Below are 22,568 nucleotides of genomic sequence, written 5' to 3'. Positions count from 1 at the left end.
TGGGCGCCTCTTGCCAAAACCAGCTAGGTCAAGGATACCCTAACCTAGCGGCGCTACAGGAATTAAAGACACACACGCAGAAATACAGAATGTGGAGTGGGAAATCAGGGGTCTCACAGTCTTCAGAGCTGAGAGCCTCGAACAGAGATTTACCCACATATTTATTAATAGCAAGCCAGTAATAAGCCTTGCTTCTATAGATTATAGATTAACTAAAAGTATTCCTTATGGGAAATAAAGGGATGGGCCAAAATAAAGGGATGGGTTTGGCTAGTTAGCTGCATCAGGAGCATGTCCTTAAGGCACAGATCGCTCATGCTATTGTTTGTGGTTTAAGAACGCTTTTAAGCAGTTTTCCGCCCTGGATGGGCCAGGTGTTCCTTGCCTTCATTCTGGTAAACCCACAGTCTTCCAGTGTGGGTGTCATGGCCATCATGAACATGTCACAGTGCTGCAGAGATTTTGTTTATGGCCAGTTTTGGGGCTAGTTTATGGCCAGATTTTGGGGGGCCTCTTCCCAACAGGATGTATTTCAATACTCCTGCAAATCCAAAACATTCTGAGAGGGACTTGGGCAACTTCAACAGAAGCAAAACTCAACAATGAATAATACTATAGTAGAAAATTATGGCCAAAAATATTGTATTTTTAACCAGCAAGATCATTGGGGCATTATTATACAACATCAGGTGTTTTTTGCAAAACTAGTTCCCATCCCCAAACAATAGACACTACATGCATTTGAATGACATTTTAGGAACAGTAAATATTCTTTTAAATACTGCAAGTTAAAAATTTTTTCTGACAAAACTCCCTAAATACATAGGTCTAGTAAGGGTTTCCAACAGGATGATGGGTGAGGAATCCAGAAAGGAGTTACATTTAGAGAGTTCTTTGAGGAAAAGAAATCCACCAAAAATGTGTTTCAGTCAAATTAACCTGGACAAAGTTACATAGTATTATTCCAGCATTCTTTCCTGAACTTAAAAATGTTCTACTGACCAATACCTTCCTGTTTTTTCTGTCTACCAAAAGCTTATATAAAAGTCAGAATTTCTTCATCCAAGACCTGATTTTACCCAATAGATGTTTTCATAACATGTAAATGTCATTTGCTATTGGGTTGGAATCATATGGGGAAATGGAGAACACGGGATAGATAATGAAGGCAAGGAGGAAATTAATATTTGAGCACCTACTATGTGCTAGGTGTGTATTCACACTTTGAACGTATGATTCTAGAGGTGAGAGTGTTATTGAAAGGATAGTGATCGTTCGGAAGACAGCAGGAAATGGCTATTCTGTGAGAAAAACAAATGACAAGTTTAGACTGTGTACTAAGTTATCTACTAAACAGCAGGTGTCTGGCTCCAAAAATGTCTAGCTAATCATATACAACTAAGCCATTTCTTTTGCTAATTTGATGGAACCAAAATGAAATCCCAAAGACACAGTTACCAGGACAGATCTATTAATGCTACATATGCTGGAAATATGTAGAGCTAGATAAACATTCAATATTACTAGTTTTATTTTTGTGTGTGTTTCTAACCAAAGATATATCTTTGGAAGAAAATATTAATGTATACCAAACACACCTTATTTGTATCCACTGAGATGCTGATTGCTAATTAAGTGGTTTTAAACCCTTATTTAATTTGAAGAAGAGCAGCAATATACATTACAATATTTGGGTACACTTTATTTTTGTATGGGTTAACATTCTGCTATATTTCATTTCATTCATTTTGAGAAACTTAAAACAAAGGGAAATCAAGGGTAATCGGTAGGTGATTTGAGGGAAATTTCCAACCAATATGTGAGTCTTGCAGTATTTCATTATACAGCCCTTTCTTCCCATTATTTATTTATTCATTTATTTATTTATTTTTGCAAGTAAGTCATTTTGACCCAAATCCAGCATAGCTTTTCACCAATTCCTAACTTAAGACAACTAAAATTTACAATCATGTGGCAGTATAAATTTTAAAATTACAGTTCATACACTTTGACAATCAAGATAGTGTGAAGCACAAAAAAGTAAATTGCCCTTTAGCTGAATTACCTTTTTAAAATAGGTCTGCTAGTTAATCTATCAAAAAAAAAAAAAAAAAAACAAGTTTCACATGTTCTTCAAATTCCTTTTGTAGTTGTCATCTGCTAGTAAAAAACATATGCAGGTTCCCAAGATTTTTTTTTCCAGTCTATTCATGACATTCAACAGAGCCCTTTATATGGAAATGTTAAAAACAAAAACTTCTAGGAGATTTATTTACTTTTGAATGGGTGTGTTGTTTCCCTTTGTTTCAGATATGAGGCACAAACTTCTGAATTTAAGCTCTGTAAGACATAGTAGAAACTTCCAATTTACAAATAAGGAATTCTCTGGGGTTTGGAACTGCCATGTCATGCAAAAAGGGAAAAATCATCTGTAAACTGGTACACTGCAATGTGTTAAGTGAGTCATGAAATGGCTGCTTGCCTTGGTGTGCTGAAGAAAGGTTTCTGTGTTTTATGTTTTTGTTTTTGAATAAGACATGCCCAAGTCATCATAAAACTCACCACAGGCCTCCATTACCTAAGCATCAACAATAGGAGGCCAGCGGCACACGCTTATAACGCTTGCAATCACAATATAATCTAAAGCGTGAGTAAACTTTGTTTTTATAGAAAACTGAAAAGAATCCCATCCCGCCCCTAGCCCCTTCAATAAAACCCCAAAGAAACAGAAAAGAAAATCCTTTCGTTTCGATTGACTCGTGTGGCTAAAATTAGGTTTCTATGCATCACTGCTGCTAGGGTGATCAATTTTTTCCTTTCTCAAGAAAAGGGATGTTGTCATGCACCCTACAGGAACAGTGAAGCCACAAACCTCAATTCTGCATAGCAAATTCCATCCCAATTTCATAAAGACAAATATAACAATCTTTCCCTGTTTTGCTCAGCTTCTTCAAACTTTGAGATCAGGTTTAATTGACTATATATACTATAGCTCTATTAAACAGAATATCTTGATTCCCTAAAACCGTGACACTCATGATCCTGTGATGAGGTTTTCTCTATACACACTGTAGGCCTTCAGATGTTGTTGCTTACTTTTTTTTTCCTGCAGCAAATTTAAGAACTCCTTTTCAGGCAAGCAGTGGTCTCTAGCTGTTGAAACACGTCCTTAGTGGATCACAATAGTTCTAAAACTGCCTTTCTAGTAAAGGCCATCAGAGAGGTAATACTAAACTGTGCATTTGCCAAATAAGAATATGAATTGTATAAAAGCTCATATTCCAATCCTAGATCAAACAGTGAAAGTTCTACAAAGTTGACTTCCATGTTTGTATAAAAGCTCCAACTGATTTTATGTATTTTGCTATGAAATTACCTTTGGGTCTTATAATCAGTATACCTCTACTCAGGAACGTGCAAATGATTTTCCCTAGTCAGAAATAAACTGACAAATTCACATTCTCCTCTCTTAAAAAAGTAAATAAAATAACATTATTCAAAATGTGAAATAGCTATAGACATACAATATAATTACATAGATACATATCAATACAGCACATTCAATCTGTCAAAAAAATTAATGATTACAAAGCCAGTATGGATGCTGCAATACCAAGAGAGATGTATGTACAATGATTAGAACATTTGTAATGCACTATACCTACAGGCAGTCTGTTTGTTAAATTACAGGTGTTTTCTGAACAAGGGAAAAAAAAAGTAACCTGTGTTGTTTGAGGCTGGGAGAATAAAGAATGAGAACATTTCATTACTGTTTGGTGGCTTTGGTACTCATCTAACAGGCCATTAATATTCTCCCTCCTCCTTTATTGTTCCAAAAAAGTGATTTATATAGAAGTTTAGACTAGTGCTAAATACTACTATAGTTAAAATGAGAACAGTTATCATGGCCTAAATCTAATGTCCCAGCAGCTTTAAACAACCATGATTTATTTTCTTAAATCAAATTTCACCTCAAGCTGCTTGACAGAAGCTCATCAATACATGTGCTGTATTTCTTTGCATTTGTTGACAAATTGCACATATAGAATTCCAAACATTTCTCCTAGTAAGTTCAGTTACACAAATACATGTTCTATAGAACACCGAGAAGTTACTTTTGAGTTAAGTCCACAAATCTTCCGTAAGTTCAACCTAATCAGTTACCAGTTCAAGAAGATCTTGAAGGTGGTAAATTAGCAGGGACTTCAGATTTTGGAAATTAAAGGTGTCAGAATAATACTATCAACCAATGTTCCTGGCAGACTTAATTGAATTTAAAGAACCATTGAGAGTAAAACTGGTTTCAAATAAAGAGACACAAACAGATTTCCTGTTAAACCACACAGGATACTTTTTACATTGCCTGTTTGGACACTGAACATGGGACAGGGACACTAACCATGTCATCTTAAGGACAAAGAAAAGAATAGACCATGAGAATCAAATTTACAGTTACCAACTGTTAGGCAATTGGCATTTCTGGTTCATTCTCAGCCAGCCATTTTAGGCTCCACAGTCTTACTCTCTTAGATATTTTAAGATACCAGCTTTTATTTTTTAAGTTCTTATTCATTTTATTTGACAAAAAGCCAGCTTTGGCAACACATACCCATAATAAAAGTCATTTTAAAATTGTGGCACAAACACCAAGGAAAAAAAAGAAAGGAAAAGCTTAAACAACAACAACAAAAATATTAAGAACAACCTATAAAAAGTTTCTGAGTAGCAGCCATTAGGGTAATGTAGTGTCTGTTGGCATCTTTTTTGGCATCTGCAATTGAAAGAGAGGGGGAAAAAAAGAAAAAGAAGCAAAGAAAGGAGGAAAGACAATGGCACATGGCATTTCAAAAGAAAGGACTCCTGTGTGTCTTTGATCCTGCCTTCTGTACACTTCTCTGAGCAATCAAGCTGAAGGTAAACATCTAAAAGAAATGACACTTAACGATTAGACAGGCATCCATTGTCCCAGTCCAAAGTGAGACAAGACAGTATACTCTATTAAAAAAGAAACTATGTGTGTATCCAGAGCAACACATTTAAAATCATAGTATTAATACACATAATCCTTCAGCAAAAACTACAAACTTAACTTAAGCTGATGATGGCTTAAATCGAACGATGTGTCCTGACTGTATCAGTGGAGAGAAAAACTTGACCAAGAATAGATCTAAGATAAAGCCCATTGTAACCTGGGGAAAAAATCAGGAGGGAGGTATGAATTGGGGGATGGGGAAAAAGGGAAATCAGCTTTGTTTTGCTCTATAGAAAAGAAAAAGAGAGAAAGAGAGAGAGAGAGAGAGAGAGAGAGAGACAGAAAGCCTTATCATTGTGAGTGCATGACTGAGAATTTAAAATACATTGAGTCACAAGGTTTTGCCTAAAAAAAAGATAGAGAGGAAATGTGCTGGGACTGTACTTCAGCATCCTCTGTATTTCCTCTGAATAGTTTAAATAAAATCATAATATTTACCATAAACTCTGTGGACATGCTCACACAGAGTCCAGGAAAGCAATAAATTAGTATTATGCAAATTGTTTCCCACAGAAACACAGTCCTTGTATATCTTCAATAGCTCACCAGGGAAGGGCAGGGCGTGTGTCTAGGAGGCACAATTAGACCAGATTGTACTACTTCAGGTTCAACTGGAGGATGGTGTCCTTGACGGCAGCAAAGACAAAGCGGATATTCCCGGTGTCTGTGGCGCATGTGAAGTGGGAGTAGATAATTTTGTCACTGTCTGGGTTCAGGTCCATGAACATCTTCAGAAGGAATTCCAGGGCTGCCTGGGCATCTCTCTGGGGTCCATCATATTCTGGGAAGTAGTCGACTAGATGGGAATACATGATTTCCTCCTCTAGAAGATCTTTCACGTTTAAGAACAGAATAACCGAGGAGTTCTGGAACCAGGGATATGTGATCATTGTTCTAAAGAGAGCCTTCCTTTCCTCCATTCTGTTCTCATTGTCTGACTCCACGAGAACTCGATCATATTCACTAAGCGCTACTAGAAACATGATAGAGGTGACATTCTCAAAGCAGTATATCCATTATCTTCTCTCTGACTTTGGATCCCCTACATCGACCATTCTGAAAATGACACTTTGTAAATCAAAGGGTTATTCGATGATCCCTGCGGTGGGGACTCGAACTCTAAGCACATCTTCTTGCGTAGGCAGGTAGGCAGGGTCAGCTACGCGTCCAAGTGGTTGAGATAGTATTTGGTAGAGTCAGATAATTGATATTCTCGTCTATCATAGCATTCCTGGATTCCAGGATCATTCCATAAACTCTTTATTGCACCTACATATGGATTCTCAAAAGCAGGCACCTTCTCCACATCAACTTCTCGAACTAATTGTGCATGAGCCTTATCGTGCTCATACTTGTACTGGATCTTGAGTGTGTCCATGGCTCTGATCATGGCCTGCATGGCCGTGAAGATGTTCTGATAAACCAGCTTAGTGAAGACCCTTTTATCTTCATTAGAGTATCCTGACCCATGGATGATTCTCATCTGCTTGATAAATGTACTCTTGCCACTCTCTCCTGTCCTGAGCAGCAGCAGCTTGAGCTCCCGGCAGGCGACCCGCTTGTCCCTGCGGAGCTGCTGCTCGATCTTGTCGTTGATCCGCCGGGCTTCCTTGGCCTCCTTGCTCAGGCAGCACGCCTTGATGGACTCCAGAGTCATTCTTCCAACGTGCCTCCGCTGCAGCCCTGCCGAGACCCCCTGCTCACAGCGCGCACACACACCCTCCCGCCCTCGCTCCCACGTGGCAGCGGTGGCCACCGAGCCCCAGCTGACCGGGGAGGCATCCGGGACAAGCTCCAGGAACCGCCGCGGGGGCGGCGGCCACGGCCGTGGCCACCAGGTGGGCAGTGGGCGCGGCGGGAGCGGATGGCCTGGGCCGACGGGAGAAGCGAGGCGGGCGCGGGAGGCAGGCGCTGGCTCGGGAGGCAGGCCCAGGTTCGGCGGGCGGGGGCGCGTGAGAGAAGGCCGCCGCTATCGGCCTGGCTCAGACGCCCTCGCCTCTTTCCCCGGGAACTGGCGGCCAGCGTCGCCCCACTAGCCGCCGCCGCCGCCAGCGAGGCTCCCCTACGCCGTGTGCCTGGGCGAGAGCTCATCCATCGGGATGTCCCCACAGCGAGCGGCCGCCGACTGCTCCCCGCGCCGGGCGCGCCGGCTCCTCGCCGCCGCCTGACTGGGCTCCCGGGCGCCCTAGGCCCTGTTAGCGCCCACTGCCCGGCTTGCTCGCAGACTCTGTTCCCCTGATTTGGGGTTCTTAGTGCTCAGTTTTAACATTTCTCATTCCCATGTACAAAGTGAGGGTTAAAGTTTGATTTTTGGGGTTGCTCAAATACTGTCCCAAGAGAAAATTCTGTGTATAAATGGCGTATTAAAGCAATGCTTCCGGCAGAAAGGGGCAATGGAGTTTGGGATGGAGGAAGGAAAGGCAAATTACTCAAACTGTGTGATTCCATGCACAGAATCCTGTGTTTAGCAGCTCACACCATGCACTTGGAGGGGGATAAGGAGGCTGGGTTCTCCTGCGGCCTTGAAAGGGACTCTCAGGACAGCAGTAGTGGGAACAGAGCAGAGTTCAGAGAGCAAACAGGCGATGGGGACCAGAAGGGCCTGGCAGGGTGGCAGCCCATGGGACACAGAGGTAAGACCAGACAGAGGTGACAGCGGCTTCTGAAGAGAACAGATAGGAAAGAGAAAAGCAGTGGGGGAAGGAGCTGTCATCATAGGCAGGGAAATAAGGAGTGAGTGCAGCTAAGAGCCATAGATGTGATTACCTTTGTACCCTAAGCTTGCAGGCCAGGGAATCTGCATGCCAGTCTCCACTTGCTGAACGGCAGTTTTCTTTTGATCATCTTTGGTCTTAGGACACTTGAGGCATGAATGTGGCCAATGACTTGATGCCCATGTGTGTTGTCAGCTGAGCCTTCAAGACCATCACCTTCCAGCTGGGGAGGGTTCTTCATTCCGAGGGAAGGCTCTAAACCCAGCTCTGAAAATGAAACCACACCCAACAGGGTTCACTGTCATCCATGATCTTACTGTGACTTTCTCTTCCACCCAAGAGGATCATCAGAGAAGGAAAGTGGCCTTGAACAAGAAAGTCCAAGGGGTAAAGGGAAACCAAGAAAGACATTTTGGTATTTTCTGTATTGTTGATTTTTCATGCATCACCCATTAATGATAAGATTGCCAGGAGGAAAAGGTGATCCCAACTGACAAACATATTTAAAAAACTTAGGATTAATAAACACAAATAACTTCCAGGTAGACAAGGCAAAGGCAAGGAAATCACACTGGATACAGGCTGTGTTCTGGGAGGGAGGAGATTCTAAAAATCAACATTAAATGAACATGTGAGAGAGGAGAATTGGATGCACTAAACATGGGATATTGATGAAATGATCATACAGATATGTATATAGCATGTATCCTCATTTTATTAAAAACATACACCAAATATGCATAATGTATATGACAAATGACATAAATACATATATTTATATATAAAAATCTATTGAAAGAAATTACATAGGGATGTGGAAGATGTTGAATTAACATTATAGTCACTACCATTATAATCTGGTCCATTGAAATTGGAAAAAAATTTAGAAAAATAAGATGAATGAGAGAGGGAAGACATGGTGAAAAACAAATGCCCTATTAGCAGGGAGAAGTCACCAGGTAAAGGAGAATGAAACAAAAGGCATTCACTCTGTCCTCTTCCCTGAAGCCTGGTTAGTGCTCTGGACTCCTGGGGAAGCCAGCAGGTGAGAGTGTTGGAGCCAGCGGGGTGAGTCCTGACTGGGAGTGTGGGAATCCATGAAGAAGCAAAAGAGACATCAGTGGGAAGAAATCAGTTTAAATACTCAAAGTTATCAGGGCACGTGTCAGGGACTACGCATCCCCCGACACTCACTGAGCGTCTTTGTGTGTCCTCTCCAGGGATCCAGATGGAGCTCGTTACATCACGTGACCCTCCCTCCTGAGGACATGGGTCTCCTTATTCCTCAGCTGGGGGCATCACTTGACAGATGAGCATCAGGCAGCCCCAGGGGATCCAGGAGGAGATATTGAGTGGGATGGAGAGTAGGATGAACACGACCCAGGGTTTTAAGGAAATCTGAGCAGAAGTGGATCCCTGTGAGAAGAAAATGGAGGACATGGCCGTGGACATGAGTGGAGATGATGAACTAAATGGAGTTTCATAAAAGAGACAGATTTATACACTTTCAATGAGAAGGTTGCCCTTTTATTCTTTTATTTCAAAACAAGGGGAGAAAACATAGCAAGAAGCAGGAGACTGACTTATGGGCCCAGGATTTGCACTTTTACTGAATGTGCCTAATAGGTTGTTACTGAAAATGCTCAATAGGGGAAAATTGACTTAAAAAGGGACGCTGACGGAGAGGAAGAAAACTGGCAAAATAGACTTTCTAAGAAAACACAGGAAGGGGGTCCCTAGAAAGTAGAGATCCTAACAGTTACTCCTCCTCAGATGAAACTGCATGTGAAGTCACTTCCTAAGTGCTGATTTACCAGAAAGGTAACAGAATTAGATAACATGTATTCATAGATTTATTGAGTAATTTTTATTGAATTAGCCATTTGGAAATTATCATAATTAATGCTATCAACAATGATTGAACGTAGATATTATTTTTCAGGTCTCTCAGATGACAGAACTGAGATGTAAATGCCAACACCACAAATGACTTGGCCGAGGTGAATAATGAGTAAGGGTTAAACCCAGGACCTGAGAGCAGATTTGATCCTAAACCCCAGGCTCTTGCTCACTCACTAGGTTGGAACATTGTGGATTTCTACCTGACTCTGAGGGAGCACGAAGAGACCCCATTGCCTCCTCCCCTCACAGCACCATGATCACCAGCACCCAGATTAGAGCTTACTGGTCCCCTTTCCTTCCCTACCTTGGAAGGGCCATTGCTTTCCAGGATCAGCGTTGGCTGTGAAGCTGCAGGTGGCGGAGGAAACGCTCGGCCTGGCTAAGCCATAGCCACAGTCAAACCCTTGATCCAGTTGCGGTCACAGACAATTGGGCACCAGGGTTCTCGGCTCCAGCTGTGCCTGTGAAGCCTGCACTTCTGACAGGTGGTGGCTCAAGTCTCCACTCCAAGGCCCGTAAGGACAGGCCGCCTGGGTGGGAGCTGAAAGGAGAAGGGGCTTCAGTAGGAACACTTTCACTTTTCCCTTTGTTAATCATGCCCAGAACACCCATCTCTGGTGTCCCTGCCTCTGAGGTGAGCCACCCAGTGGCCCAGGCCACAAAGACAGACATCATGTAAATGGGTGATGTCACTTCCTGTCTGTGCCTGGGGATGCTGAGATGGAAGGTACCCAGGCTGGATGTCACTGAAGTGAAAAACCCCCACTTCAGCCCAGAGGGCTTTGGATTGGCTAACAAGGCCATGCCAATTATTCTGTTATTATTAATCTCCATCCTGCAGCCTAGAAAGAATGTTCTGGAGAGCCTTCAGAGCATAGAAAATGCTGTTTTTCTCAACACACAGGAGTATAAGAACAGGGAGGACTCAGAGCCTCTAGGTTTTGGGATGGAACCACAGAAAAGGGTTTTGGGACACTGTAGACCAGCAGTCTCCAAACTTTTGTGCCCCAGGGACTGGTTTTGTGGAAGACAATTTTTCCTTGGTCCAGGGGTGGGGGATGTGAAAAGAGGGAAGGATCATTTCTGAATGAAACTGTTACACCTCAGATCACCAGACATTAATTAGGTTCTCATAAGGACAGCACAACCTAGATCCCTTTCATGCACAGTTCACAATAGGGTTTGTGCTTCTATGAGAATCTAATGCCACCGCTGATCTGACAGGAGGCGGGGCTCAGGCTGGAATGCTCGCTTGCCGGCTGCTTATATCCTGCTGTGTGGCCTGGTGCCTAACAGGCCCAGGACAGGTAGCTGACCACAGCCCCGGGAGCTTGGGGCCCCCTGCAATAGACCAAATACTACATGAGGCGAACTTTTTAGGGTGCTGGAACATTTTGAATTTCCATTGCCTATAATGGTTTTACCACCTACCCACACATATACATCTTGTTGCCATATAGGTGGGTGTCTGCAGCCATAAGCAATGTTGTAGAGGGACCAGTCACCTCACAGACACTTAGGGGCCACAGGTATTACCGATCAGCGTGTGTGGTTCTGTAGGGAGATAACACCGAGCACAGTCCTCATCTTACCCGCTCCTCCAGTGGGTCCGGGCAGCGCCCCTCATAAAAATTATCGCTATTTCCACAGGAAGAGGAAATCACACTCCCAGAAAGTGGACTAAATGCATTGTGATTTGCAGTGGTTTCCTTTTTCTTTTTTTTTTTTTCCAAGACCGAATCGCGCTCTGTCGCCCAGGCTGGAGTGCAGTGGCGCCATCTCGGCTCACTGCAACGTGATTCTCCTGCCTCAGCCTCCCAAGTACCTGGGATTACACAGACGCACCGCCCCCTCCAATTAATTTTTGTAGTTTTTTTAGTAGAGACAGGGTTTCACCATGTTGGCCAGGGTGGTCTCAAACTCCTGACCTCAGGTAATCTGTCTGCCTTGGCCTTCGACGTGCTGGGATTACAAGCGTAAGCCACCGCGCCCGGTGGCTTTTTAAGATGTTTGGAAGAGTTCAGCTGTGAGGCCATTTGGTCTTGGGCTTCTGTTTGTTGGGAGGTTCTTCAGTCCTTTTATTTGTTGTTGGTCGTTCAGGCTTTCGGTTTCTTCTTGATTTGATCCTAGTAGGTTGTATGTTTCTAAGAATTTATCCATTTACTCTAGGTTATCCAGTTTGACGGTATAGAGCTGTTAATAATAGTTTCTTATGATCCTTTTTACTTGTGAGGCCTCTGTTGTAATGCCTCCACTTTCATTTCAGATGTTACTTATTTGAGTCTTCTGTATTTTTTTCTTAGTTATTTTAGCCAAGTGTTTGTTAATTTTACTTTTTCCAGAAAAACAACTTGGGTGTGAGAGGCCTACGTTGGATCAATGGCGGCCAGTAGTTCCCAATCAGCCTGGGAAGAATAGTAAGACGTTGTCTCTCCTAAAAAGAGAAAGAGAAAGAGAAAGCAAAAGAAAAAGGAAAAGGAAACAAAAAACAAAAAACCAACAACTCAGTTTTATTTTTCTGTAGTATTTCTATTCTTCAGTTGATTGACTTCTGCATTGATTTTTGTTTCCTTTCTTTAGTGAATTTTGAATTTGTTTTGTTGTTGTTTTTTCCTGGTTTCTTGAGGTGTAATGGTGTAATGTATATTTGAAGTCTTTCTTCTTTTTTAATGTATGCATTTATGGTTGTAAACTTGACTCTTAGAGCTATTTTTGCTGTTCCAAAGATTTTGTTATGTTTGCTTTCACTGTTGTTTGCCTCAACATATTTTCAAATTTCCCTTTTGATTTGTTCTTTGATCAATCAGTTGTTCAGAGGCATGTTTAATTTCCATGTATTGTTGAATTTTCCAGTTTTCCTTGTGTAGTTAATTTTTAGTTTCATACCATTGTGGTCAGAAAAGATAACTGAACAGATTGGAATCCTTGTTAATTTATCTAAGATGTACTTTTCATTATTTTAACTGATGTATAATAGTTGTTCACATTTTGGGGATACACATGATATTCTGGTAAATGTATACAATTTGTAATGATCAAATCAGTGTGAGTAGTATATCTGTCACCTCAAAACTTTATCTTTTCTTTATGTTAGGAATATCCCAATTCTTCTCTTCTAGTTATTTAAAAATATTCAGTAACGTATTTTGAATTATAGTCTCCCTAATATGCTATCAAATACTAGAACTTATTCCTTCTATTTAACTATATTTTATATGCATTAACCAGTATCTTTTCTTCCTTCTCCCCTATCTCCTTCACAGCCTCTGGTAACCACTAATTTTTCTATGTGAAATGACACATGAATTCAATTTTTTCTACTTGTTTATTTTTATATGGTTACAAATATGTCACATCCATTGCTTAAAAAGAAAATTCTCAATCATTTGTTGAAATATTATGCATCATTTTTAAATACATTGCTTTTCCAATATATCTGTTCTCAATATATGTATTGGTTTATATTTGGACTCTATTTTCTTTTGATCTAATCACATGCCAAAGCATTCTGTTGTGGCCATTACAACTCTATGATTGTTCTTTAAATCAGTTGGAGCTAGCTGTCCAATTTTGTTCTTCGTTATACAGGCATTTTGGTTGTGCCAGTTCATCTTAATTTTAGAATCAACTGACCATTTTCTACCAATGATGCATGCTGAAATTTTGAGTTGGATTGCATTGAATTCATAGATCAAATTAGGGGAAATGAACATCTCAGCAATATTCTTTTTTTTTTTTTTTTTTTTTTTTTGAGACGGAGTCTCGCTCTGTCGCCCAAGCTGGAGTGCAGTGGCCGGATCTCAGCTCACTGCAAGCTCCGCCGCCCGAGTTTACACCATTCTCCTGCCTCAGCCTCCCAAGTAGCTGGGACTACAGGCGCCCGCCACCTCGCCCGGCTAGTTTTTTTGTATTTTTTAGTAGAGACGGGGTTTCACCGTGTTAGCCAGGATGGTCTTGATCTCCTGACCTCGTGATCTGCCTGTCTCGGCCTCCCAAAGTGCTGGGATTACAGGCTTGAGCCACCGCGCCCGGCCAACATCTCAGCAATATTCTTACACATGAACAAGCAATATTTTTCTAGTTATTAGACCTGCACTATGTTCTCTGTGAAATATGCTCTAATTTTCAGTCATATTCATATTTATGGATTTTATACACTTGACATTATCATAAATGGTATTCCTTTTACATTTAAATTCTGCCGTGCAATTGCATAAATACAATTTATTTTTGCATATTGATCTTATATCCTGCTAGAAACAAATGCTTTTCGGATTCAGGTTTGATTGGCCAATGGCAATATCTTAGGAAACTTGCATATTTACCAGGTATGAAGAATCTTTCTCATTTCAATTGGAACTTTATCACCAGCCCAAGGGAGAGGAAAGTCCTAACCCATATCAAGTTCTGAGGTTGGGAAGAGTTTGTACTTTGTAGACAAATGCATGTGAAATGTTCTGTATGTTCACCGATAAGTTTTCCTTAAGATTGTTCATGCAGTTGATAAGGCTGCCACTTGCACTTGTGTTTAGCTGCAATGCTATAGTTGTAAAATTTAGAAGCCAACGTTCTCCCTTAGTTTAAAATGTAATATTGAAGAATCTACTCCAGCATTATGTAGTGCCAGAAACTTTGGGATGATAATGCAATGATATGTCCAGCAAATATGAGTTTGTACCTGATCCTTATTAGTCTTACTTCTGATGTGATCTACTATAAAATGAGACCACTGAGAGCTTTAAAATAATTAATAATGCCAAGCTGAGGCGGTTAGTTTGTGGGATATTCAGTAGCCATAGGAAACAGTAGTTCCTACTCAGTAACTCAAGTGGGAGTCCACTGTTCAGTATGTCACCATCAAGACCCTGATCTGCAGTGGAATTTGCAGCCCCCTGCTGTGTCAGCTTCATTACTTCAAGGGAGGGTGAAAGCCTTCAGTTCCTTAGGTCAGAGCTGACACATGGAGCACATTTGGTACCTCTTCAGTTACTGACCTTTATGCCCAATCATGTCAGGCTTGCTCACCTGAGTGATTCACAAGATCACATTCCCAATGCATCGGATCACTGTGTCACACACACACAAAAGCATTTATTTGTCATTATGTATCTCTCCTGAATTTCCACCTTGATAGGCAACATGGCTCACAAACAGCTTTAAATTTGGTTTCTCAAATGTCTAATGGTTTACAAAAGTCCAGTTACTCAGATGAATTTATCTTACAGTCTGGTTGTCTATTGTTCCATGCTGTGCCTCTGTGACATAAACCAACAGTCAGTATGTAAAAAGATTTATTTCCACTCGTTTATAACCAACCAATAAATAGTATGCATCTTATATATAGTTCTGTGCATTGGGTTGCCAGTCTCCTTCCTTCTTTTACCTGATTTTTGTTGGAAGTGGAGATGATGTAATATTATGGGTCACTTCTATTAGCGTCCCTGGACTACAGTTCTACTATCTACTTTTTAAGCTGTTTTACCTTGTCATTATAAGATCTGCATATTTGTGAGCATCATTTATGTTATTAATAGTTAACATCTATGGTAGTCACTTTTTTGGTTAGGTCAGAGACTAAAATCTGAAAATTAGAAATTCATTCTTTATTTCAGGTGTGTGTGCTGTTGTGTTGATCCCTCTCCTGTCTCAGAAACGTCATTGTAGGCCCAAGTTGATGAAGGGACAGACTGTGAAAGAATGGATGCAGAGCGTGGACTAACTATGTGGTGCCCACTGAATGAAAAACTTTGCTAAAGTTGCTTTTGTGCTATTGTCTAACATTCCTCTGAGTTACCTCGTCTGCTGCTTAAAAATCCCAAAGCAGGCCGGGCGCGGTGGCTCAAGCCTGTAATCCCAGCACTTTGGGAGGCCGAGGCGGGCGGATCACGAGGTCAGGAGATCGAGACCATCCTGGCTAACACGGTGAAACCCCGTCTCTACTAAAAATACAAAAAAAACTAGCCGGGCGCGGTGGCAGGCGCCTGTAGTCCCAGCTACTCGGGAGGCTGAGGCAGGAGAATGGCGTAAACCCGGGAGGCGGAGCTTGCAGTGAGCTGAGATCCGGCCACTGCACTCCAGCCTGGGTGACAGAGCAAGACTCCGTCTCAAAAAAAAAAAAAAAAAAAAAAAAAAAAAAAAAAAAAAAAAAAAAAAAAAAAAATCCCAAAGCAGTTTCTTCACCGTCTTGTGGCCATTGTTATAAACTCCACTCTGCTCCTCCTATGTCAACTACCACAGTCTGTTTCATTGCATGGCCCTAAAGGCAGAGCCATGTTTCCAACTTTAAGTGCACTAAGGGTATCCTGTTTCTGCAAAACCAATGGATGTCAGTGGTTCTCTTAGGGTTTTTTTGGTTTTTGTGTTTTTTTGATATATAAGGCCATAATTGGAGTAATGTGAAAAATATTTTTTCCTCCGGAAGTTATTAGATGCTGCTACATACAATATATTTTCTATCATTACACTGTAATGTATCCCAGCTATGCATTTTATATTTCCTAAAACTTCACTTCTGAGAAGGCCCTTCACGTGTTTTTAAAAATTCATGGCCCACCCAGCAGCATTACTAAGTCTTTTGGAGTCTAGCCTTATGGTCTTTCTGTTGATTTTCCCACTTTCAACATGTAATCTGTGAAATGAAACAAAGGGAGGGGATCCAGGCTGAGACTTGGTGACACTCAATTCATTGACCCTTTCACCAGAATGCACCTGTGGGTGTCGGCTACTGATTTTCTCATCTCCAGGCAACTCAGGCTGAGCTGGCAGCAGAAATCTCAAGCTCTTGTCACTAAGGACTTTTCTGGGCTTCCTCTGTATTACCCACCATAACTAGCATAACGCTTTACCCACAGGGGCTCAGCAGATGCATTTGTTAAGCTCAACAAATTGAGAATCCAAGTTGTCTCGATAAGCAGAGATGTTATAGTGTAGAGAACTGGATAGGGTAAGCAGAGGAACAAAACAGGTTGTCATTTTGTTGTTGTTGTTGTTGTTGTTGTTTCTAATAGTACAAAAATTGTGACTGGCAACTGCTGGGGAATCCTAAGGCAGCACTCTAGTCCCTGACCACCCCCTACATTCTCACTACATTCATGGAAGCTGCTTTACTCCTTTCCGCCTTAGTTATTTAATCTATAACTAGAAAATAAAATACACAATTTCTAAATGCTAGTACTATAACTGATACAGAATTTATTTTGGACACAGGTGACTCTTGAAGTCTGAAAAGCATTTAAATTACCAGACAGAGGCTGGGCGTGGTGGCTCACACCTGTAATCCCAGCACTTTGGGAGGCCGAGGTGGGTGGATCACCTGAGGTCAGGAGTTCGAAACCAGCCTGGCCAACATGGTGGAAGCCCGTCTCTACTGAAAATATAGAAAATTAGCCAGGCGTAGTGGCATACGCCTATAATCCCAGCTACTCAGGAGGCTGAGGCAAGAGAATCACTTGAACCTGGAGGCAGAGGTTACAGTGAGCTGAGATCATTCCATTGCACTCCAGCCTGGCAAAAAGAGTGAAACTCCATCACCATATACATATATATATATATAAATAAAGCCAGACAGAAGATAGATCATCTGTGATTACTATGTCAAGGACAATTTTAGAATACTTGTTAAACTCACCTCTTTCTTTTCACAGCTGGCCAGGACATAGTCAGTATCTACTGATACCTTGAATACCTTGGCTGTGTTAACTGTTTTGACCCAACATGGAGCCAAGGTGTTGGTTGTGCCTTGAGATGCTGACATCTGGCTGAAGTCCAGGGTCACTGGCCCAGGACAGGTCATTCAGCTGTTTGAAAAAAAAAAGCAGAAAAGAGACCAGGGCATCCACTGGGGTCATCTCCATGCAGCATGGGCCACTGGTTCCAATGAACCCACCATCACTACACTTCTCAGGAATCGCTGGTCACTAGACTGAGAGTTCTGTGACAGCTGAGATCGTGTCTTACTGATCTCTGTGTTCGTGGTGCCCAGCTCAGGGTCCGGCACTGAGGGAGTTCTCAGGAGAGTGTTCATCAGTTATTGAATGAAACCAATTGCAAACCTCCTCTTACCTGCATTCCTGTCCCAAATGTCCTGTCAGGGGTGCTGAGATTTCTCCCAGGATGCAGCAAATCCCTTTCCTTAGACTGGCCCTTGCCTTACACCATTCATGCCCCAGGATCCCTCTCTGTGGGACATTGGAGGAAAATGAGTCTGTTCTGAGGAATTCCTCCTGTGGCTCCCCCTGTCATTAGGAGCAATGTCTGCACCTAAACTCCCATTCTCTGAGTTGCCACAACTCCCCGATGTGGGGGAACTTCCATATTTTCTTAAAATGCTATGCTTGTGTTCTTTCTCTCATGAGCTTGAGTCCCTTTGGGGAGACGTTAATATCTGAATCCCAAGTGTTTAACACAGTGTAAAGAAAATTAAACATCCAATAAATATTTATGAGATACCATTTGGAAACCTCTTTCAACTGTAAGTACAGAAGAATATTATAAGTATCACTGCATTTTATACTAGCAAGGGACACTTACTCTGGCACCTGACCTAGGGCAGAGCTTTTTAATGTAAGAATGGATGTCTCCAACCCTTCTCCCAGCATGGTTATTCCCTCTAACCCACACCAACCTGAAGAGCATCCACTGCTACGGCAGCCCCAAGGTCGAGGCTCCTGGGTCTGGGGCGGAGGCTCATGGTCACATCTTCCCCCTCTTGGAGTTGCTGCTGCCCCTCACTATAAACCAGCTCTGATCCTCCCTGTGGCTCTCCCTGGCCAGGGGCAGGAGACTCCTGTGGAGTAAGTTTCTCTCAGTCCCACTGCTCATCTCCGCTGCTCCTTGAGGGTTTGGATGATGAGAGGCATTGACCATTTCCCCTGAGGCTTCTGTCCCAATTTGTCCTTATTCCCCCCTTCTTTGGTTTTCATTTACCAATGGCTTATCCTTTGTGGGTTGTTCTCATCCCCTAAACCTGCTGACTTTCTTTCTTTCATCTGTTCCCTCAGTTCTGGGCTTCCAGGGTGTGGACTCAGCTCAGGCCCCTGCAGGAGACACAGAGTCAGGTCTCAGCTGCCGGTGCTGTGCGGCGTTAAAAACCATCTCAGTTCCTCAGAGACTCAGAGAAAACACAGCAGGAAGGGACCTCAGAGAGGAGCAATAAGCCCCTACCTTACTGACAAGGAAAGTGAAGCCAAGAAAGACTAAGACTCTCCCAGGCTCCGTCACCACATGGTGGCAGCAGATCGACCACACAAGCCTTGGCCTCAGCCTCCAGGTCCAAAGCACCTAACTCACCCTCCAGGAACTCACTGCTGCGTTTCAGAAAACTCTGGATGAAAAACAGCAATTTCCACTGTGAAAACAAATAAAAGGGCATTTCACTGGACAAACCCTTTAACACCGTTCTGTAGTTCTAGTATTTATACTCAGTCAGTTGTCATTCGCTGGCTGGTAGACTGGGGCAGGGAGGACATAAAGATTAAATAATGCTTAACACAAGCCTGCTTTCCTGGCCTGGGATCTCAGCTCCACCATTCTTCAGGGAGTTTCCTCTGCTGTAACTGCTGGAGAGTCTCAGCCCTCACGTGGGTCATTTCTCCATGACGATACCTGTTATTTTCTTCCTCTCTTGGAGATAAGAGAGGGCAGAGATTGGTTCTGCATCTCCACAATTCTAGGTTTTCTCCTAAACCAGCCAGGTCAGCTGAAAGCAATCGTGACAGAGAGGTCAGGTCAGTGAAGAGGGTCCCAGGGGAGCAGGGGTTCCAAGGACAGCCCTCATGGAGATGGTCAGGATCATGACATGGGCAACATTTGACTAATTCTGCTGGGGATGATGTGTCAAGGATTAAGGGGAGGATGCTGCCATAAGGAGAAAGGGGAAGAACCAAAGGAGTAGGAGAAGAAGGAAAATAAAATGATTTCTGTAAAGATAGAAAGAAATGCAGAGCCCAGAGGCAAAGCCCGTGTCACAGAGGGTTAGTTCCAGGTTGTGGATCCTAACCAAGAAATTCCTGCTGGGCTTTGCTCAGCCCCATTTCAAAAAGGTTTTGGATCAGTGACTTCTTTGGTACTTCCACCTTCCCCCTTTGTGAACAAGAATCACTAGAATCGTTTTTCTATGTCTGTCCCACCATTGCATACTGAGGGCCGATAAGCTGTTTGCTGAGTTTAACAGGTTGATAGAGGGAAGGGAATCATGTCAAGGATCTGGACTTAATGGACATCCTCAGAAGCCTCATTCACACTTGGTGTAGATGATTAAGATAAGATTTTAAACTTTTGATCTGATATGGTGTACATAACATTTTTCACTTTGAACTTATGCTTTAATGACATGAAATTTGGAAACCTTAGGGGAGAGGATGAATGTATTTTGCAGATGGGGGAATGTGAGTGTCCGACTGTGGTAGATGGAATTTCTGAAATGGTCCCCAAACACGCCACACCCTTGTCTCTGAAGCCTGTTAAGGTGAGGAGACATCATTCCTGTGATTATGTTGTTACATGCCAGTTATATGACTTTAAGATGATGAGGTTACCTGTGTAAACTGGATCTTATCACATCATTGCATACATGCCAGTGGTTTCTCTAGCTGTCAGGAGAAGATAACGTCAGAAAGAATGGGAGCTTCAGAAGGACTCCATGAGCTGTTATTGGTTGGAAAATGGAAAAGGCCAGGATAGAAGGAATGCAGGTGGCCTCTGGAGTTAGTGTCTCCTGTCCGACAGCCAGCAAAGAAAAAGAAAACCCAGTCTTTCAACCCCCCCAAAATGAATTCCTCCTACACCTGAAGTGAACTTGGAGAAGCAGCCTGAGCTCCACATAATTACACAGCCAGACACACCTGAATTGAGCTTCCTAAAACCCTTATCAGAGAACCCAGCCTCTGTTCCAGACTTCTGTGGTTTCAATCCACTACAGCAAAAATCTTGCACTCACCTTTATGCCACTCTTCTGGAGCCCTTGCAACCTGAAGAAGATAACGAGAGGCATTCCAAGCACGTGAGGAGTATCTCTAATGTTACCAGCCAAATTTCTGCAAGAATAAAGATGGTACAATACTAACTCCACATAATCTTATCTGCAAATTCATCATCTATCTCTATTTATAATAGCACATTATTATTTTTTTTTTAGCTCCTTCATTTAGGTTTGCCAGACCAGGTTTGGTAGCAACTATCAGTTATCAGTAAAAATGAAACAACTCACAAAGAGCAATGAAAAGGACTATTATTAAGTTCCTCAAAAAAGTGCCTAAAATGCAATATTTCCTCTAAATGTCACAAAACTAAGACAATGAGTCACTATCAAAATTCCCAATCTAAGAAAAGTTGAAATTTAATGATGTCGGTTTTCCAAATTTTTATTTTGTTGGGGCCCAGTCATGGGCATCAGAGATTAGGAAATGACTGTGCAGAGGCTTGAGGGAATTTGGGGAAAGAAAAAATATTCTAGAGTGTGACTCTGCTGATGTCTGCACAATTCTAGAAACCTCCTTAAATGATTACTTCGTAGAGTTAAAACTGGTGAGTTTTATTACAAGTAACTTTGTATTTTTTATTTTTATTTATTTATTTTTTGAGACAGAGTTTCACTCTGTCACCCAGGCGGGAGTGCAATGGCGTGATCTTGGCTCACAGCAACTTCCGCCTCCTGGTTTCAAGAGATTCTCCTGCCTCAGCCTCCTGAGTAGCTGGGATTACAGGCACACACTACCATGCCTGGCTAATTTTTGTATTTTTAGTAGAGATGGGGTTTCACCATGTTGGTCAGGCTGATCTCGAACTCCTGACCCTGTGATCCATCCACCTCAGTCTCCCAAAGTGCTGGGATTACAGGCTTGAGTCACCACGCCTGGCCACAAGTAACTTTTTAAATGAAATTTCTGGTTTCAACTCTGGCATATAAAAAGGTGGGAAGTCACCATTTGTCCTCACAACAAGACAAAAGCTGAACAAACTGAAAACCAACAACTCTTCTTAGATGGCCAGAGAATTGAGGTCACTGCCACCCTGAAAACTAGAAAGACAGGCAAACACAGGGAGTCACAGCTTGCCAGGAACAGAAGCTGCTGGAGCCAGCACTTGGGAGGAGCACTTAAAAGGTATTGACAGATTACTAGAAGCTGAGGGTGGCCTGGCTTGAGCATTAAAAACTCTCTGAGAACCAGCCATGTGGGGATATCACACTTTCCTAAGTCTGACCACTAGGAACCCAACAAGGTTCTCATGGTGAAGATGAGAAAAAATCCCTGAAAATTGGCTCTGCCAACTTCAGGACACCTTGTAAAGCTACAGTAACCAAAACAGTGTGGAGTTGGTGAAAAAAGGTAAAACAGACTCATAGATCAATGAAAAAGAAAACAGAGCCCAGAAATAGACCTACATAAATATAATAAACTGATCTTTGATAAAGGTGCAAAGGCAATTTAATAGAGCAAGGATGGCCTTTCCAACAAATGCTGCTAGAACCCCTGGACACCCACATGAAAAAATAAATAAATGTACACACACAAATCTTAAAACTTTCACAAATGGATCTTACAACTACATGTAAGGTTCAAAACCACAGGATTCCTAGGAGATAACATGGGAGAAAAGCCAGGTGACCTTGGGTTTGGTGATGATTTCTTAGAAACAGCATTGAAAGCAAAATCCATGAAAGAAACAAAATTGAAAAGTTGAGCTTCATTACAGTTAAAACCTTCTGCTGTGTGAAAGACACTATTAAGAGAATGAAAAAACAAGTTACAGACTAAGAGAAAATATTTGCAAAATACAGATCTGATGAAGGGCTGGTGTCCAAAATAAATGAAGAACTTCAAACTCAATAATATGAAAGTGAACAACCCAATTTAAGAGTAGGCAAAAGATCTGAACACCTCACCGAAAAGATGTACAGATAGTAAATAAGTAAATGAAAG

At 42.1% G+C, this 22,568-nt stretch overlaps 1 long non-coding RNA gene and 1 pseudogene across 1 annotated transcript; one reads left to right on the top strand and one right to left on the bottom strand.

Annotated features, from left to right (window-relative positions):
• Positions 1 to 4,757: 4,757 nt before the first annotated feature.
• Positions 4,758 to 22,568, bottom strand: part of LOC102122572 (guanine nucleotide-binding protein G(q) subunit alpha pseudogene) — a 29,400-nt pseudogene continuing 11,589 nt past the window's right edge.
• Positions 6,777 to 13,194, top strand: LOC135971439 (uncharacterized). The gene is made up of 2 exons (XR_012415523.1): positions 6,777 to 6,870; positions 7,889 to 13,194. It is a non-coding gene; the product is annotated as an uncharacterized lncRNA (long non-coding RNA).

This window comes from Macaca fascicularis, chromosome 1 (genome assembly GCF_037993035.2).
Source record: "Macaca fascicularis isolate 582-1 chromosome 1, T2T-MFA8v1.1".
Lineage (NCBI taxonomy): Eukaryota > Metazoa > Chordata > Mammalia > Primates > Cercopithecidae > Macaca > Macaca fascicularis.
The sequence above is the reverse complement of the archived record's forward strand: the minus strand, read 5'-3'. Positions and strand labels throughout refer to the sequence as shown.